Source organism: Danio aesculapii, chromosome 13 (genome assembly GCF_903798145.1).
Source record: "Danio aesculapii chromosome 13, fDanAes4.1, whole genome shotgun sequence".
Lineage (NCBI taxonomy): Eukaryota > Metazoa > Chordata > Actinopteri > Cypriniformes > Danionidae > Danio > Danio aesculapii.
The window spans coordinates 28,523,548-28,542,787 of NC_079447.1; the positions used below are offsets into that span (position 1 = coordinate 28,523,548).

Below are 19,240 nucleotides of genomic sequence, written 5' to 3' on the forward strand. Positions count from 1 at the left end.
TGGAGCTTTTTTTGGTGAATGGTTAATTGATAAAAGCAGGCACTTGCTTCATTTCTTAATCAATCAGCCATTTAATTGAAGTTTCATAAACTAATTTCGAGAGGAGCACGTGATATGATTGAGCACGTCTGGCCACTCATCTGTAATCAGTAATAATCCAATCAGAGTGATCCTAGTTTACTATAAATGGATCATTTTCTCCCTACTGTTCTATCTTCGTTTGGAAGAAACCCCCCTTCCACCCCATCTCCTCCTTTTCCTCCCTTTTCTAAAGGGGGAACTCTCGAGACCTACCTGATCTCGGATCTCCTGAAATGCTTATCGACCGGGCGGGAGCCCTGGGCTCAAATATCTCCGAGCTCAGAGTTCTCTCCCGGGACAGCATGCCAAACCTGCTTTATTCGCCAAGCATATCTAAGTGGGAACTCTTGAAACGAATCTGTTGAATGATGAAATCAATAGCATATTTATTAAGACAGTGACTTGTTATCCGCTGGTGGTTTTAGCATTTTTAAATAATATTTAATTTAAAATATACGTTTTAGACTAGACAATTTTAAACAATAATAGAGTATATGCAGAAGTATTAAGAAGGACATTTAATTTCCAGTAACCTGGGTTAAATGCTTCCAGTGAACTGTATGCAGTTATAAAATCAGCGTTTTTTTTTTTTTTGTTTTATTTATACATTGTGAAACACATTACTAAAATATACAAAAACATAAACATGTAACAATAAGCAAATACGCTGAAGAGTATTTTGAGCAAATAATAATAATAATTATTGAAAAAAACAACACCAGTGCAATCTTATATACAGAAAAAACAAGTCTACAATGTGTTGACCAGAACTAGTATTCAGTATCAAGCTGGGAATTGGGGGGTGGGGACTCAGTCAGAAGGAGCACTGTCAAGCTGAAGAGTTTGGACATGTTTGCTAAGGGTTCCCACAATTTAATAAAAATAGTGTTGGGTCGGTGAAGTGAGTACCTATTTTTTTCTAATTTCATAAAATAAAGAAAAAAAATTGGCGGTTTTAAAGTCTGTTTTCTTTAAAAATCAGTGATCTTCACTGCCTGATTGATATCCTATATAAAGTGGGTCTCAGAATGAACAAGAAGCACTGCAATAAATAAAATTTTTCCGCACCGTGTCTTTAAAATATGAAAACGTATTTTACTCCAGTATATTCAATAGAGTTTCTGCGCTCGCCTGCCGATCCTGACGAGCGCATGCATGTAAACGGCTTTTCATCTCATTCTACACTTGAACAACTAAATGAATGCCAAAGTCTATTTAACTGTTTGTATTTTAATTACATTACGACATCGATGTTGTAAAAGGAACTGTAAAAAAAATGTATGTTAAAAGTCACATTAACCGTTCAAATTTACCGGTATGGGAAGAAACACTTCCTGTGTATATACCCTGTTGTAAATACAATGTAAATACCAGTTCTGTGAAATTTCGGCAGTGTAAAGGTGACATTTCTCATTGCATTTCCTTTGATTGGTAAGCATGCACCTTATTGTCTTAGTATTCTAATCGGATTTCTTACATTTAAGACCTTACAGAAAATGTATGAAGGTAAAAATGCCCCTGGAAATCAATGTAGGTAAAAACATGATACATATTTTGCAATTATAATTCAATTATTATACTGGTTTCAATAAATCCTGCAAAGCGTCCTTCTTGGCTATGGCCACCCTAAATATCAGTAGTAGAAAATACTAAGTCGTGGTTTATTACAGTTGTGTGAGAGGCTGGGGTTTGATCTCGCGTACTGTACTCAGTGTCCTGCTGCCTGTCTGATAAGATCCCTGAGACAGACACTCCCCCGGATTCTCCTCATCTATTATTCAATAATACCAACAATTCACTGCACAATGAGACTAGAGAAGACACCATTTGAAAAGCAACAACAACACCATGCCTATGAAAACCGAAGAGATCAGGCAGCATGCATACTTGATTCTTTGCATAATGAAATGAGTCGATTATAACAGATCAATATACAAAACACTGTAAGAATGGTTTCTAATTGGCAATATTTTAATATCTAAGCCCACCCTGGATGATACTGTCCCTTTAAACATTTTATTCAAGTATTTAATATAAAATTCTGTCATCATTTTTGCACATTTAAGGAAAAAAACGTACTGTTGTTTTTTCAATTGCATTTAAAGGTTATGAAGCTTATTAAAATAAATAAATAAATAAATAAATAAATAAATAAATAAATAAATAAGTACATTTGAAAAATACATAAATCACCACAAATTACTCCTGAACTAAACTTTATTGTCAATTACTAATACTGAATATTATTATGATATAATTTGAAGATGTTTCTGATAAAGGTATGTTTGCCATGTATACATTAATCTAAACAAACACCTATTTATTAATTTAGAGGGAAAAACAAAACTGTGAAATATTATTCCTGCAGTATTACATGATCTTTAACTGTAATATGCTGATTTAGCAATTTATTAATATTTTTGCATTTGTTTTATTGATTTTAAAAACTGCTGCACGGTCGTGCATGGTCCCCTTTATTGCAACTCATGGTGCATTTTAAAATCTGTAAAGCATCAGCAATTCCTAATTGTGATTGTAAATATATTCATAGCATTTTTGTGTTTTGGGAATAAAAAGAATGACATGAGAGCAAGTAAATGATGGCAGCATGCCTATTTGAGGGTGAACTGTCTCTTTAAACCATGTTCACTGCAGGTCAGGGATGTTGTATGTCCAGCAGAAGACGTGTGCTTCAGTGCTTAGTCATCAGAAATCCCCTGCCTTCTGCAATGCACACAGGAGCGTATCAAAGCAAATCTCAGGAGAAAAACACATGCCTGAAAATGTGCTATGCCACAGTATCTTTCCATTATAAAACATTACTGATAACAAAAACATTTATTATACCTTAAAGAACTAATTTCTTAGATTACCTTGTGAATATTGCACACACTTCAAAACGCTAAGAAATATGAATATACCATTCACTGTTTTACACACCAAGTCTTTCTGCATGGGTTCCACACAATTCCTTCATGTAGTCCCAACACAAATTGATTAAGTTAACTTGATTGTTTTGCAAATTCAAGTGGATTGAACATAAAACAATTAAATTGTCAAAATATAATTTCTATAATAAATAATTTAAATAAGTAATTTGAATAAGCAGCAAAAATTATTTCCTTTAAAATTGTGTTTATATTAGGGCTGCACGATAATGATAAAATCTGACATTGCGATATTTTATTTTGCTGCAATTTATATTGCGATATGATTATAATATGGCAGATGACTTGAATAGCTCTATTTGGAATAAAAGCATTAACTTAGATTGATTAGAATAATCTTGAGGAGTGAATCAAAGAAACTGCAAGAATAAATAAAGATAGAGCAAATCTAAAAGTGAAATAAGTAGATATTCAGATATTCAGGTAATATGATATGATATTTGGGCCCTGATAATGATAGATCACGATATTAGCAATATATCACAAGAAAATCATTCACAATATAACATATTTGTAAATGAAGAGGGAAAAATGCATCAAAAAGTTCATTCATTTTCTTTTTGGCTTACTCCCTTTTTTTTTTTCAGTGGTCACCACAGTGGAATGAACCGCCAACTTATCCAGAATATGTTTTACACAGTGGATACCATTCCAGCTGCAACCCATTACTGGAAAACAACCCTATACACTCATTCACACACATACACTACAGCCAATTTAGTTTATTCAATTCTCCTATAGCACATGTCTTTGGACTTGTGGGGTAAACCAGAGCACCTGGAGGGAATCCATGCAAACACAGGGAGAACTGACCCAGCGGGGACTGGAACAAGCAACCTCCTTGCTGTGAGGCGACAGTGCTAACCACTGAGCCACAGTGTCGCCACCTGCATCAAAATGTTATAAGATGTATTTCTTTTATTAACAGAATTGCAACATATATGTTCAATCTGCCATTACGAGAAGCGCCACCTCGTGCATATAGCTACTTTGTCCTGACCCTAATATTGAATAATCAATTGTAATGTAAAATGTAAACACTGTACATTCTTCATTGCTGATCAACAATAATAATCCCAACTCCACATTGCAGCTGCTGCGATGTGACTATTGCGAATGCACACATTGTTAAATCAATGCTGAAACGATATACAGTGCAGCCCTAGTTTATATAGACGATGTATTAACATTATTAAAAACTGATCGCTGACTTGCTACAATTTCAACATTCAAACATCAAAACAGACCAGGAGCTCAAGAAGAGAAGAAAAAAAATTCTTTTCATGCCCAACAGTACATATACACTCACCGGCCACTTTATAAGGTACACTTGACCAACTGTTCATGCTAATTTCTAATCAGCCAATCACATGGCAGCAACTCAATGCATTTAGGCATGTAGACATGGTCAAGACGATCTGCTGCAGTTCATACCTAGCATCAGAATGAGGAAGAAAGAGCAGCAGAAGACCACACCTGGTGCCACTCCTGTCAGCTAAGAAGAGGAAACTGAGGCTACAATTCCCACAGGCTCACCAAAATATAACAATAGAATATTGGAAAAACGTTGCCTGGTCTGATGAGTCTCGATTTCTGCTGCGACATTTGGATGGTAGGGTCAGAATTTGGCGTCAACAACATGAAAGTATGCATCCAACCTGCCTTGTATCAACGGTTCAGACTGGTGGTGGTGGTGTAATGGTGTGGGAGATGTTTTTTTGGCACACTTTGAGCCCGTTAGTACCAATTGAGCATTGTGTCTGCGCCATGACCATAACTTTATGACCACAGTGTACCCATCTTCCCATCTGTGCAGCCGACAAATCTGCAGCAACTGCGTGATGCTATCATGTCAATATGAACCAAAATCGCTGAGGAATATTTCCATTACCTTGTTGAATCTATGCCACGAAGGATACAGGCAGTTCTGAAGGCAAAAGGGGGTCCAACAAAGTACTGGTGAGGTTTGTCTAATAAAGTGGCCGGTGAGTGTATTTTTCCTGCTAGATGAGCAGGAATCAGGCAATCGGACAAACAGAGCAAGAAAGGCTGAAAGGCTGAAATCCTTTATCCGGGGTTTTCCTGCATTTTTTGCAAGCTTTGGAATTTAATAACATCTGACGCAATCTGTTTTAATGTGGGAATCCTGAACCACAGCATGTATGACTGAATAACGCAAAGCAGATTACTTGCGTCAACCACTGCATAACACACAAACCTGATTAACCCATTTGACCTCTGTGGAGAATTTTATGCTTGATAAAGATGCCAACAGGGCCATTTACTGTAGTAGACCCCACTGTGGCTACTGTGGCTTGATATATATTTAATAATAGGTTATGGTAATGAGGATGTCTGCTTTATTTTAATAAATAAATTCAACTAACACAGTTTGAGCCTGATGAGTCTTTGCATGCATCCTAGAATATGATCAAGGCATATGATAAATAAAAAGCTACACACTGTATCCGTTTAAGTTCAAAATATTGACGCTAAACATACAAGCAAGAAACATATAGTGTAAAAAAAATATCTGTCAAAGTGATGCTAATAAAAAGGCAACTCTGGTTGACAAAATTTTATGAATAAAATACAGTGGAAAAATACAGCATTTAAAAATTTACAATAAACTACTGATGAAGGCACAAGTGTTCGCCGAAATGCATATGTGCAGTTTTAAAGAACAGCCATGTTAATAAAGGCTTTAAAATATTTCTTCCACATTTTTCGAGAATTTTCTTTTGCTGAATACTGTCTTTTGTTAACTTATACAGTGTTAATATAGTGTTGAATTGATACACCAATGTTTTGAAGTACTAACATCTACATATTTGTTACACACACAAAAACACAACCAAAAGCAGAACAAACAGAAGAGAAACATGCTAATATATAGAAGGCGCCCAGTGTCATTCACACAACTATTAAACATCATCATGGTAATACACACGAGACTAAAGCAATGCAGTAAACATTATTTTTTAACATTAGACGTAACATTAAACTCTAATCTACATCGATGAGGGAAACATAGTAACCTTAGCAAAAAAATATGAATATAAAAAGTGAACTTTCATGCAGGGAATTCAGGGAAAGTCAATTTACCTTTAATAACGATCCAATCACAGACAACATTTTTATAATCAATTTTTTACAATTATAAAATAGTCAAGAATACAAGTATAAAATATAATATATTACATGCGTTTTTGTTTCAAATTGTCACAACACAGGGCAAAATTTCTGTTTTAAAAAAATGTAAAAAATTACAAATGTAATATGACAAAACTATCATGGAAATTTATATTATATTACATTATATTATATATGAGCAATATCACACTCGTAGCAGTGCGATATGGCTGTATATCAGCACTTGTGGGCGTGCATGCCACGGTCTCGTGCCTCAGTGTCCCACTAGTGACAATATACAGCCATATCACACTGCTACGAGTGTGATATTGCATTTATACAACAGTTGGACTGCATAATCATATATATAAAAAGAAAATCAAACACGCAAAGACTAAAAATCCTTTTGTATGAGGAACTACTTTCTTCCGCCACTCATTCACATCTGCAGTTGATCAGAACCAGGGGCTTAGAGGACATTTTAAAAGTGGGGGGGACGGCTGTATGAGATCATACATTCATATAATTATTAATCACCTGTTTCTAAATGGTCTGTCTCTAAAAGTGAGGGGGACGTATCCCCCCCGTCCCCCCCGGTTGCTACGCCCCTAATCAGAACAGCAGAAAGCGTTACTAACTCACCAACGTCACTTTAGAGCTAGTATTTGAATGATTCTCTAGCGTAATGTCTAATGGGTGACAAAACAGGTGATTTTGCTCACATTTTAAGATTATAAGGCTGAACGGCATGAAATACAGAGATTTCTCCCAGTATTTCTCTGTTGCAATCAGGAGATCACAATAATTATCCCCGAAGAAGCCAAAGCAGTGCAAACACTACCAGATTACTGTTGTGTATGCGATAAGGAAAAACGCTAAACACGTGGGCATTTTCTCTTTCTTTCTGTTTACTGAGCTAGTCTGCAGTAACGAAAAGAGGAGGCACATGAGAAACAAACAAACGGCCAACCAAAAAGTAACTCAGGGTTATACAGAGTGGCCAACACAAGTGAGTTTCATATCACATTCAATACACTACAATTATATGGCATAAATACAACACCACGACATACAAAAGAGAGAGATCGTCTTAGAATGTCACTCACCTGTTTGATAATGATTTGATCAGCTGTAGTTAGAAATTACGAGTTTTTCGTATTATGCTCTGTCGCCACCTTGTGGATGGACAACGTCAACCGTCTTTGCTCTGCTTAATGACAGGCTGATGGAGATTTATATAAATATATAAATTGCCACTATCCTTATAAATAAAGTGCATAGTTGCAATCTAAACAACTCCATTCTCAACTAAAAAGCCTCATTATGCTGTCCAACAGCTGCAATATTTGTCAAACTGTAGTGAGTTTATTGATCTGCTGTCACTCTATGTGGGTGGAGTAATACAGAAGAGTGAAGAGGCTGTATGAGTTCTGATATTGCATCGCTATCAGCCAATCAGATTCAAGAATAAATATATATATATATATATATATATATATATATATATATATATATATATATATATATATATATATATATATTAAATGATATAGATTTAAAATTATGTAAACAGTATGTCACACTGGAAGGATGTAATCCTTTGTGCCAAATTATGTTCATGCAGAACAGTCAAATTTGAGCATACACAGGGTGTAGAATGAACTTAGGACTGGAGAGCGTGTGAAGCTTCATGCATTGTCATGGTGTGTGCAGACGCTTAGCCTGCTTTGTTGAGCCATGGAGAATCCCCTCTGAGCTCTGCTTTACCCAGGCCCCTCTCCGACTCACTCTCTCCGGCCTCCTCCTTCTTTAAAGGTGGGTGTATGAAATATTAATGCTGCAGTACAACTGGCTGTAGGAGAGAGGCCTCGATGTTTGTGTGTGTGTGTGTGTGTGTGTGTGTGTGTTTTAGAGAAACAGCCGGCTAACTCTAGCAGTGCTGCTGCTCCATAGACACCCGATCTCTACAAAGCTCTCCGACCTGCTGGGGCCTTCGCTGCTACTGCAGATCATTTCAGAGTAAATACTCAAGAACACTGACTCAAGATCACTGCTGTACTATAATGGTATTTAGAAAACTGCACCACAGTTTGTATGGAAGACTTTTTTGAGAGCCATTTTCTCAGCGCACCAGAGATTGGATGGAAGCGTCAACATACTTAAATTAACAACAATTCATAATCTAAGCAAACCTGCCAAGTGTAAAAATGGTCTTAGTCATTTAGGCTAATAAATAAAGCGCCAATAAACGATAAGGTATTAGTTTTATTTGGACGATTTTTTTACTTTCAAAGTGTCGGTAGCTGAATGACCAGGGTTTTAGTTAAAGATCTTCTTTAATGTTCCACTGAAAAGGTCACCTACATCTTAGGCAGCTCCAATATGAGTAAAATAGCAGCAAAGTTTCAATTTGGAGATGCTGTAAACGTGAGATAAAATCAACTGCAACAACTGCGTTCATAAGCAAAAGGGATAGTGATCAAAAATGAAAATCAGCGATCATTTACTCATCCTCCACTTGTTCCAAACCTGTTTGACTTCAATAGTATTTTTGTTCCTACACTGTAAAAATGCTGGGATCCACACAATCGATTTTGGTTGGGAAAAAGGAATTAAGTAAACTTATTAGTTTTTACAGGATGAAATGGATTGAACATTAAAAAAAAATTAAGTTTCACCCCAAAAACTCAATAATTGTGCTATTTCAGATCAATTAAAAAAAAATTTAACAAACAGCAAATGTCCCAACATTCTTTAGAATACCTTATTTTGGATTAAACAGAAGAAACAATCTCTTAAGAGTTTAGAACCGCTTGAGTGTGAGTAAATAATGCAGACATCTTCAGTTTTGGGTTAAACCATCCCTTTAAGCCTTTTGTTGGAAAATCAACAATAGCTAAATTTAAACTCAAAGTATATATTGGGCTTAGGTAATAAGATATTATATCAATTGTAAGAGAAACTATATTTAAATTAAGAGTTATTTTTAAATTCAGAATGGCTGTAATTTGACTACTAATCACAAATTTAATTTGGAGTCGGAGTCAAGTTAAAACAAGAATTTAGGTAATGGGTTGAAGATATTTAAATGTCGTACACTCAATTTACCCAAATCCTAATTTGCGTGAAAAGTAATAAAAGTCATTGCTGTTTTAATGCAACACGTTAATTTTGGAAACTGCAGTGAATTGCAGGCAAAGATTTGCTAAATTTGGGGAAGCATGTTTCTCTAATGAACCTGTCATTTTTAGGGGGATTATAGTGATGATGATGATGATAATAATAATAATAATAATAATAATAATAAGTAGATTCTTGCTCTAAAAAATAGTTTTTGGAATATGTGACCCTGGATCCTAGTGCTGCACAATATATCATTTCAGCATCGATATTGCAATGTGATTATCCACAATAGTAACATCGCAGGATATGCAAGGATATGCTCAAGGATATGTTGAGTTTGTATTATAAATCATCATTTGCACATGTTTTTGATGCCTGTGATTCTAAATTGATTCAGTTATATGAAATTGTACCATTCGTGACCTTATCTTCGATTAACCTTATTGAATTACCTTAAATTTTATCATTCAGTTCCTGTACTTAAATACCGTTAGACTCGAGAAATGATAAAACACTTTTCAATTGTATCAACATTTCAATTGTATCTTTTTCTTGATTGTATTAATAGACTGTTGTGCATGAAAACACTCACAACACATGCAAATACAGAAATGCACAGCAAATAGCACAGACAACAACGAAAATGTGTTGGGGACCCCAAAAAGTTTATAGATTGTTTATTAGATTTTATGGAGATGCAAATAGTTAACATTAATTCATCAGTCTCTGACTAAACACGTCGATGGAAATACTCATAACACTTGCAAATATAGAAATGCACTGCAAATAGCACAGACAACAACTAAAATGTGTCGGGGAACCCAAAAGTTGTATGGATTGTTTATTAGATATCATGGCGATACACTCCCACTGCAGAATCAACTCAATTATTCTAACATTATAACTTCTTTTCAAATAGAGATATGAAGGCATCTGGTAAAATTGTATTCATTTCTCAATATATATCACAGAATAAAAAAATATTGCAATGTTAGATTTTTCCAATATCGTGCAGCCCCAATCCTAGTCTTATGTTGCACGGGTATATTTGTGGAAATAGCCCAAATTTTATGCTAAAAAAACATTTTATGCCAAAAATGATTCAAATTTTAAGTAAAGATCATAGTCTCTTAAAACATTATGTGGATTATAACCATAAACATATAACAGCTTAATCTTTCATTATTAATATATATTCAAACAGAATTTGCACAACTTTAAAAGGTGATTTTAGATTATTTAGATTTGTTTTTAACCTCAGATTCCAGATTTTCATATAGTTTCATATTTTTATTAAAATTACAAAATGACACATTTTACAATCATTTTAGCCAGTCAGAAACAAAATATATACGAGATACAACCTCGACTAACCTCGTTCAATCACAAAGTGAGCTTCCAAACTAATCAAGAATTTTGAGTATGGTGCTGATCAAACTACGCACACATATCATAGCAAAACAACAAGACTCAGGCCACAGGTTCTAAAGTTCTTAAGGGGAGTTTTGACACATCTCTCTAGAGATTCAGCATCCAAAAATCCCCAGGTCGTGAGTATGCCTGACGCTTCAGAGTTCAATACAGTGAATGTACTTCCTGCACATTATAATGAAAAGCAGGTCATTGCTCCAGGCACTGGCACTTCATTTACAAAGAATTCAATGCAAATGTATTTGAGCAATTCAGTAACAGTGGACTCATAATTAACAGCATTAAAACATTACAGACTGCCAGAAAATGTAACTGTGACCATGTTATGGATTTAAGCCCATTTAAAACACAAGCTGCTGTAAGCACATGTTAAAAAAATACAACAGTCAGGAGCAGCGCTTAGTGAAACTATGAGCTCCACTTGCTCCTAACTGGTGAATGTTATCTCCAAGTATAGGCTGTTACACAGGACACTGTTATTATCCATGCAGGCTACACACTGCAGCTAAATACAATTGTAATTTCTCCTCTGCATGCTTAATCCTACACTATAAAGATTTGGGTTATTTATGGGAAACAGCATAATTCTGAATGGCATTCAATTGATTTTACAACCTTTTATAGCTGATTTTAAACACTACGCACTGCCAATATTATATTGAAAAATGTCAAAATATCATTGATGTGGAACAGCGTTAAGACGAGTCATAAATTGTCCTATTATTATACAGTATATAAAACATAACAGGCCGGCAGGAGAGCGTATCAATTGTCATCAACAACCCTTAGTGAGGTAGCAAGTCTGAACTCTGAGCTCTCTGACCCCACATAGTACTGTACGCAGCACACAGCCTAATCTGGATTATCAACTAAATTAGATGCGTCTCTAATCCGCCACTGCCAAACTCTTGCCTTAACCACTTGATTCGGGACCGGCGGGAAACACAAACCAAAGAGGCTTCCTTATGTGTGTTCTCAGAGTAACACTTGGTGATGTCTGCATGTTGATTTCCAAGCTTCTGCTTTGATGATCTCTATTATCTAACTAAAATAATGGTGATGCTTTAGTTTAAATAACAATTCTCACTATTAACTAACTAGTGGCTTAGTAGTTATTACCTGCTTATTATTAAGATATAGGCTGTTTATTAGTACTTATGATGTACATATTCTACATGATCTTATTCTACATCCATAATTCTAATACCTCAACCTAACTACTACCTTAATCTATCATTCTATCTTAAACTACTACCTTAAAACTGTCAATAAGCAACCAGTTAGGAGTTAAAGAGATAAGTACTGATTTATTAATAGTGAGAACTGTACCTTAAAATAAAGTGTGGCCAAAGGAAATTATGTTTGTGAAATGAAAAGTGGTATTATTTCAGCCTACCATGCTTCAAGGTTTGTGCACATAAGGCATTTTCTTTCAATGGAAGAATTGTTTTCTAGACGTTTATCATAGTACTAAATAAAAATATGATAATTATCCTACACTCTCAGAAATAAAGGTACAGAAGCTGTCACTGGGACAGTACCTTTTCAAAAGATACATATTTGTACCCAAAGAGTCCACAATGGTACCTCAAAGGTGCATATTTGTTCCCAAATGTACCTAAAAAACACCTTTGATGTACCATTATGGACCCTTCAGGAACAAATAAGTATCTTTTGAAAAGGTACTGCCCCAGTGACAGCTCCTGTACCTTTATTTCTGAGAGTGTATAGTGCTTCTTTATGGTGGACGATTCAGATATGACGATGTCTAATGACTGTCAGGAGACCAAAACTATATATTTAATCAAATTAGAGCTAGTATTGATTGATTGATTGATTGATTGATTGATTGATTGATACCTTTATTCATCCCACAGTAGGGAAATTTCTCTTACAGCAGACATATAAAAGTTAAAACATACATACATATACACGCATATACCCACACGTACATACACATACATATGATATGTATATATATATATATCAGGGGTGGCCAAAAATCCAATATCATTGATAGCTGTGGGCCGAAGGTAAATAAACCAAACTATTTTACATTAGATTTGCCATAGGTAGTTTCCTAATTTATTTCATGATATAAAAAATAAATAGAAAGCATTACTTTGAATCAGATTAACTAATGCAGTATAACCTTTTTATTTATAACTTGTTGCAATTAAAACATTTACAGTCACATTTATAACACACAGTGAAGTTTAATGCGGAATACAGTAGTCAAAACTGCTTTGCCTTGATTCACTCACCAAAGTCCATCGTAAGTACATTTTAAACTAAATCTGATTAATTTACAACATTTAAATTGAAGCATTTAATTTCAGATAGCTTGTTTGTAGCTAATAAAACCAACAAATAAAATTTTACATTAAATTTGAAATAATAATCTATACATAACCCATTCTCAGATGGGGTGGTAGGCCAAATCAAAAGGTACCATTGGCCAACTTTGGCTCCCGGGCCCTAGTTTGGGCATCTCTGGTATATATGCACAAACATATACATAACCATATAAAAAAAAGATTAAATACTAAAAGTGTGTGCAGGGTTGTTTGTTTTTCGCGCATTTTGACAAGGTAATTTTCAGACACAATAAACAAACCAAAATTGTCCTTTGGCACTCTATAGCCCAATTTGCCATCTTCTTAAATTTAAGATTTATGTTTGCAATGAGGGCGTCCCAGTGGCGCAGTGGGTAGCACGATTGCCTCACAGCAAGAAGGTCGCTGGTTCGAGCCCTGGCTGGGTCAGTTGGCAATTCTGTGTGGAGTTTGCATGTTCTCCCCGTGTTTGTGTGGGTTTTCTCCCGGTTTCTCCCGGTTTCTCCCACAGTCCAGAGACATGCAGAATAGGTTAACTGAATAAGCCAAATTGGCTGTAGTGTATGTATGTGAATGCAGTGTTGGGTTGAGGCTGGAAGGGCATCCGCTGCATAAAACACATGCTGGAGAAGTTGGCGGTTAATTCCGCTGTGGCGACCCCTGACTGATAGGGGGACTAAGTCAAAAAGAAAACTAATGACTGAATAAATGAATGTTTGCGACGACAACTAACTCTCTAATGTTATTTATTTGTTGACGCTGCTTCAAGAAGCTGTTACATTCTTACATAAACATGTTTTTTTACATTACCTGTTTATTATTTCTTGGTAAACTGTTATAATTAAACTTGAACTTGCATCCCATGCAGATTTTGGTCATTTTCAAGCTGGCCAGGTAAATGATGCTGCAGTGACCAACATAAATCAGCCTGGTTTAAAAGTAACTTCTGTGTGAGCAACAGAACGCTAAGATATATAAACTCGATAAACAAAATGAATATCTGTAGCTCCTAATGTAGCTTCCTGTCACATAATTCCTGCCACTTTGCCACAAATTCAAATGTGATGTCACTGATGCTTTTTTGATTGCAATAGAGAAGGATGCATGTGTTGTTTTGTTGATTAAACTTGATCTTAATTGCACAGCCCTTATTTTACATTTTGCAACCAGTAAATAAGGTTACGTTCATGTGCATTGATTAGGTAACTGACACTTCACTGATTTCCAGTGTTTAATACTGTATAACATTATGTGACAAGAAGTTTATAATCCAGACTGTCATAAACATGCACTGTTTGCCAGTGCTGTGGATTAAATAATGCTGTAAATATGTTAAGTTTCTTGCACATACTGATAGTTGGATGTTTTATTTGACTCCCGAAGTGTCCGTTTACTTGGATTCAATGCAACTACTGAATAAAAGTAAAGTCACTTATCATTTGGATGGCCTGAGAGCAAATTAACAGCAGTTTTAAATGGGTAATTTTTTAATTAACAGTCTATTTACATGCTACACTCTATCATTATTGCAGTAATCATTCCACAAAATATAAATGTATAAAAATTGCTGCGAATTACGGCAGCAGGTATAATCTGCAGACTCACTCCAAGACTCATTTCTATATTTAGGTCTAATATTCACCAACACTATTCCAAGAGCACCTGGTAGAAAACATTTAAGACTAATACTGTAATACACACAGTACTGTACACCACTGTACAATCACTGCAGCAACACGTCAAGTCAGCGGCCACAGAAAACAATTATATAACAAAACCAAAGCAAAAAAAAAAAAAAAAAATAAGCTTTGCTTTTTTGCTGTGTCGATAACAGAAACTATCAACACTCAGAAATCATAAGTATGTCATGTGGCTCTCCTGGTTTAAAACATTAACTATTTTGCACCCGGAGAACGCTAGTGGTGGGTTTTACAGATTGTGTTTACAGATATGACAAGTTTGCAGACTTACATTAGGCTACTGTATGCAAACAGGTTACAGCTGGGGTCAACACGTCAACACGCTTACAGCACCGACCCACATCAACAATGACCTGTCAAAACACACGACTTTAAGCTGATATTTCAGGAGGAAGGTCCACTCACCCCTTCTGAAGGACTTGAAGGTCCGGTTAAATGGGTGTAAATCACTGAGAGCTCAGCGGATTTATTCTTCAACGCGTTTACATTGTATCAGTGCGTTCTGCGTGCCTTGCTAGTCGACATGAATTCACATGCCACTTTTTGAGCGTCCCGTGCCTCATCAGCCAGAGGAAAAGTCAACAGTTGTACATACGAGAGTCAGACTTCAGTGTCCCCAAAAGTAGTAGGCAGGTTGCTTTCGTTGACTCAGTGTGTGTGCGCGCGTTCGCGCGTGTGTAGTCGCAGTTGCAAGACATTGGATTTGAATGATAGGTTGTTCTGTGAGCCGAGGCGGAATCCCAGTTTGTTCGCCCCGCCTCATTTGATAGAATCAGCCAATCAAAATACAGAAGAGGCTGCCGTTCGACATGTTGTTTAAAGAGCCTAAACAGTCCAGTAATGTGGTATTTACAGCACCATGAAGAAGTGACTGAACAAAACTTGAGCTCAAATATTACACTAAAAGTCACCTCACACTGAAGAAATATGCACTTTAACGTGTATAAAACACGCACTACGTATAGACTTTATAACGCGTCGATGTAATGCCTTGAAGTATCAATGGAGGTATAAATTGAGACAGACTTCAGATAACCAGATTAGAGTTCTTCAAGTGGCGGAACCGTGAAAAGGCAGACTGCTCTGGCATAATGCCCACCGACAGCTTGGCTCAATCTTTTTTGTTACAAGTTCAATCTCCTCTGCATAACAGGAAATGGAGTGTTCAAAAAAGCCTGCCTCTGCGGAAAATAGGCATTAACTAAAGAGAAAAAGAGCAAGGAAAATGGGAAAGACGTGTTTTCTCTCACACGCTTGTTCTTCAGTTAATTCAGCTCAGTATTTACTGACATGTTAGACTTAATGAGACAAAGGGCCAAGAAAGTCTACCTAATGTGTGTGTCTCAGCTGATGGTGCGTGGTCTGATAGAGTAAGTGCAAACAGTCATCAATCTTGTGCTCTGACATTTGATTTCAGGTTTTCAGAGGAAAGCTTGCTGTCCTGACACACTGCTGCTCATTATCGGCTAACCTTTACCTTTCTGTTACATTATGAAGTGTTCAAGGTAGCCTATGTTATATCTCACAGATATTTTTTTCATAAATCCCCAAGCTCACGTTCACCAGAAAACTATTAAGATTATTTTTAATTTAATAAAAGGATGAGGAAAAACAAAGCATCTCGCAATGCATCAATGTTATATTACACAATTGTGTGCTTATCTGGCGAATAAGCAATGATTTGTGTCTGATGGTTTTCAATCACACCCAGCGTTTTGCTCGGAGAAAGGACAATACAAGACAAAAGGATGCCATCTGGTGGTTTGAGAATGTTATCACAATCAAAAATAGACTACCCAGTTTTAAACAATTTGGTTAAACATAATCTAAAAATCTAAGACCAGTTTACTTACACCACGTGTAAATATGCAGATATATAAATGAGTAAAAATGTTAAGTGATCTTTTTTAATATCTCTGTATGTTAAGGAATTTCTGTCCGGTCCGAACCAAATCTCATCTTTCCACATATCCAAGAGTGCTCGCTATTCTAGCATTTTAGATAATGGCTGAATATTTGTATAAGCACTTTTCAGCATTATTTGCCTCTTTTTGATTTATTGCTTGTTGTATTTTTATTAGTAAGACTCTTTGGATAAAACTGAATAAATACAAATGTTTAGCAATACAGATTCCATAATTTGTGATGTAAGTCAAGTTTATTTTAGTAAATCTAAGAAGCAAATCACAGAAAATATGTAATCTTCTTTCTTAATTATGACAATAACGGCAGGTTGTGGTGAGATTTTACATATTGTCAGATGTTTGTCCCTTTTGCTTAATTACATTTCCAATGCTTTCAGCCATAGTTTAAAACAAGCTCCTATTGGACATATTGGAACTATCTGGTGCCTAAAATCTTCACAGTCTTGTTGTGTGCAGGGCTCCTCACAGTGGGGTTCAGTGTATTATAGTGAGGACTGGAGAGCACACTCAGCTTCCTGTGCTCCTGGTTTGGCAGCTGTGAAATGTTATTTTTGGAACAGAATAGTTGAGGTTCAGGGAAAAGCAGCTACAGACATTTAAATAGAACTGAGAGTTTCAGATCCTTGGCTTTTTAGTTGGGAAAGAATGTAGGTGGGGGTCTAAAATTGTAGTTTATAAAGTACTGTACAAGAAAATTACAAGTCTTAAAGAATATGCTGAAAATGTGTAAATAATAATGAAAAATAAATATATTGTTGTTCTTTAACTGGCAATGGGATAGACGGTAATATTGGGCTCATTCACGTTCATGAATGTGAGTGTCACTGTGAGTAATGCTGTCACTTAGAACTGCATGTAAAAAGCTATAGCTTTATATATATATGAATAGAAACGTAAGCATTTGTTTGTAATGTAATGTAATATAGCACATTTATTGTGTATGGCTGTACACCCAAAGCGCTTCACAATCATGAAAGGAGTCTCTCCACACCACCACCAGTGTGCAGCATCCACCTGGATGATGTGACGGCAGCCACAGGACAGCAGCGCCAATGCACTCACCACTCACCAGCTATTGGTGGAGGGAAGAGACAGTGATAGAGCCAATTCGGTGGATAGGGATGATTGGGAGGCCATGATCGTAAGGGCCGATTAAGGGACTTTGGCCAAGGGGTTACACCCCTGCTCTCTTACGAGAAGTGCCATGGGATTTTTAATGACCACAGAGAGTCAGGACCTTGGTTTAACATCTCATCCGAAGGACGGCACCTTCAGTATAGTGTCCCCTTCACTATACTGGGGCATTAGTACTCACACAGACCACAGGTTAAGCGCCCCCTGCTGGCCTTTCTAACACCACTTCCAACAGCAACCTAGTTTTCCCATGTGGTCTCCCATCCAGGTACTGACCAGGCTCAGCCCTGCTTAGCTTCAGTGAGTAACCGGTGGTTACTGGGCTGCAGGGTGATATGGCTGTGGTTATTTAATAAATCCATGTAATTTGGAGTCCCAACAACGCCCCCATTACCCCCACCAATGACAACTGGTCAAAATCAGGGTTATTCCTTCCAAAACTGGCTTTGTTTAAATTTAAAATTAATTTTAAAACATTAGTATTTTGTTTTGTTGTCTAAAATAACACATATAAATATGTCCGAAAATTTACTTTATAAAAATTATTTACTATACTAATTACATTTTTATTTTACATTTAGAAAAATTGTCCCCATTATTTAGCACAACAACATTTCTGTAAATCCTGTGAAAATTTATATTTTGTCTGTTTATATGGGGATTGTAAGATAACAACAACAACAATAATAATAATAATAATAGTCTTTGTTCACATGAGGGAAACAGAAAATCAAGTAGCCTTTAGCCTACTTACTCCTATATTTTCAAAATAATGTATTTTAGCATAAATAATAAAATATATTTAATAATATAAGATATGATAACATATATTTAATAATATAAGATATGATAACATATATTTAAACATTATGTAGATTATACTTTTTTTTAAACAATATTTTTATTTAAACTTCTTGAAAAGATAGAGAGACCTGGACCCGGGTACTATATTTTTAAATTTAGCAGCAGAATGTTAACATCAAATATAATATAAATTGTACATTATTAGGCCTATTTTTACTACTAATATGGTAAAATACTGATTGATTGACTGAGTGATTGATGATTTCAATTTAATTTCATTTATGCAGTTTATTAGCATGCAAATTATGAAATGCATACATATAATAATAATAATAATAATAATAATAACAATAATAATAACAATAATAATAACAATAATAATAATAATAACAATAATAATAATAATCATAATAATAATTATTATTATGATTATTATTATTATTATTATTGTTATTATTATTATTATTATTATTATTATTATTATTATTATTATTACTATTATTAATCGTCATCCTCTGTTGCATGATTAGTTTCTGATATCAGCAACCCTTTGCCTTGTTGCATCATTTCATCTTGGTCCAGGAGTGCGCATGCCCTGAGTCTTCATCTTTAAAAGCCCCCTCGTC

The 19,240-nt window shown here is 35.5% G+C and overlaps 1 protein-coding gene across 1 annotated transcript in view; it reads right to left on the reverse strand.

Moving 5' to 3' along the window:
• sertad2b (SERTA domain containing 2b) overlaps positions 1 to 15,429 on the reverse strand; it is a 68,333-nt gene extending 52,904 nt beyond the window's left edge. Inside the window, exon 1 of the mRNA XM_056471182.1 lies at positions 15,157 to 15,429. The gene's annotated coding sequence lies outside the window, so the exon portion shown is untranslated. The remainder of the gene's footprint in view (positions 1 to 15,156) is intronic.
• Positions 15,430 to 19,240: the final 3,811 nt, after the last annotated feature.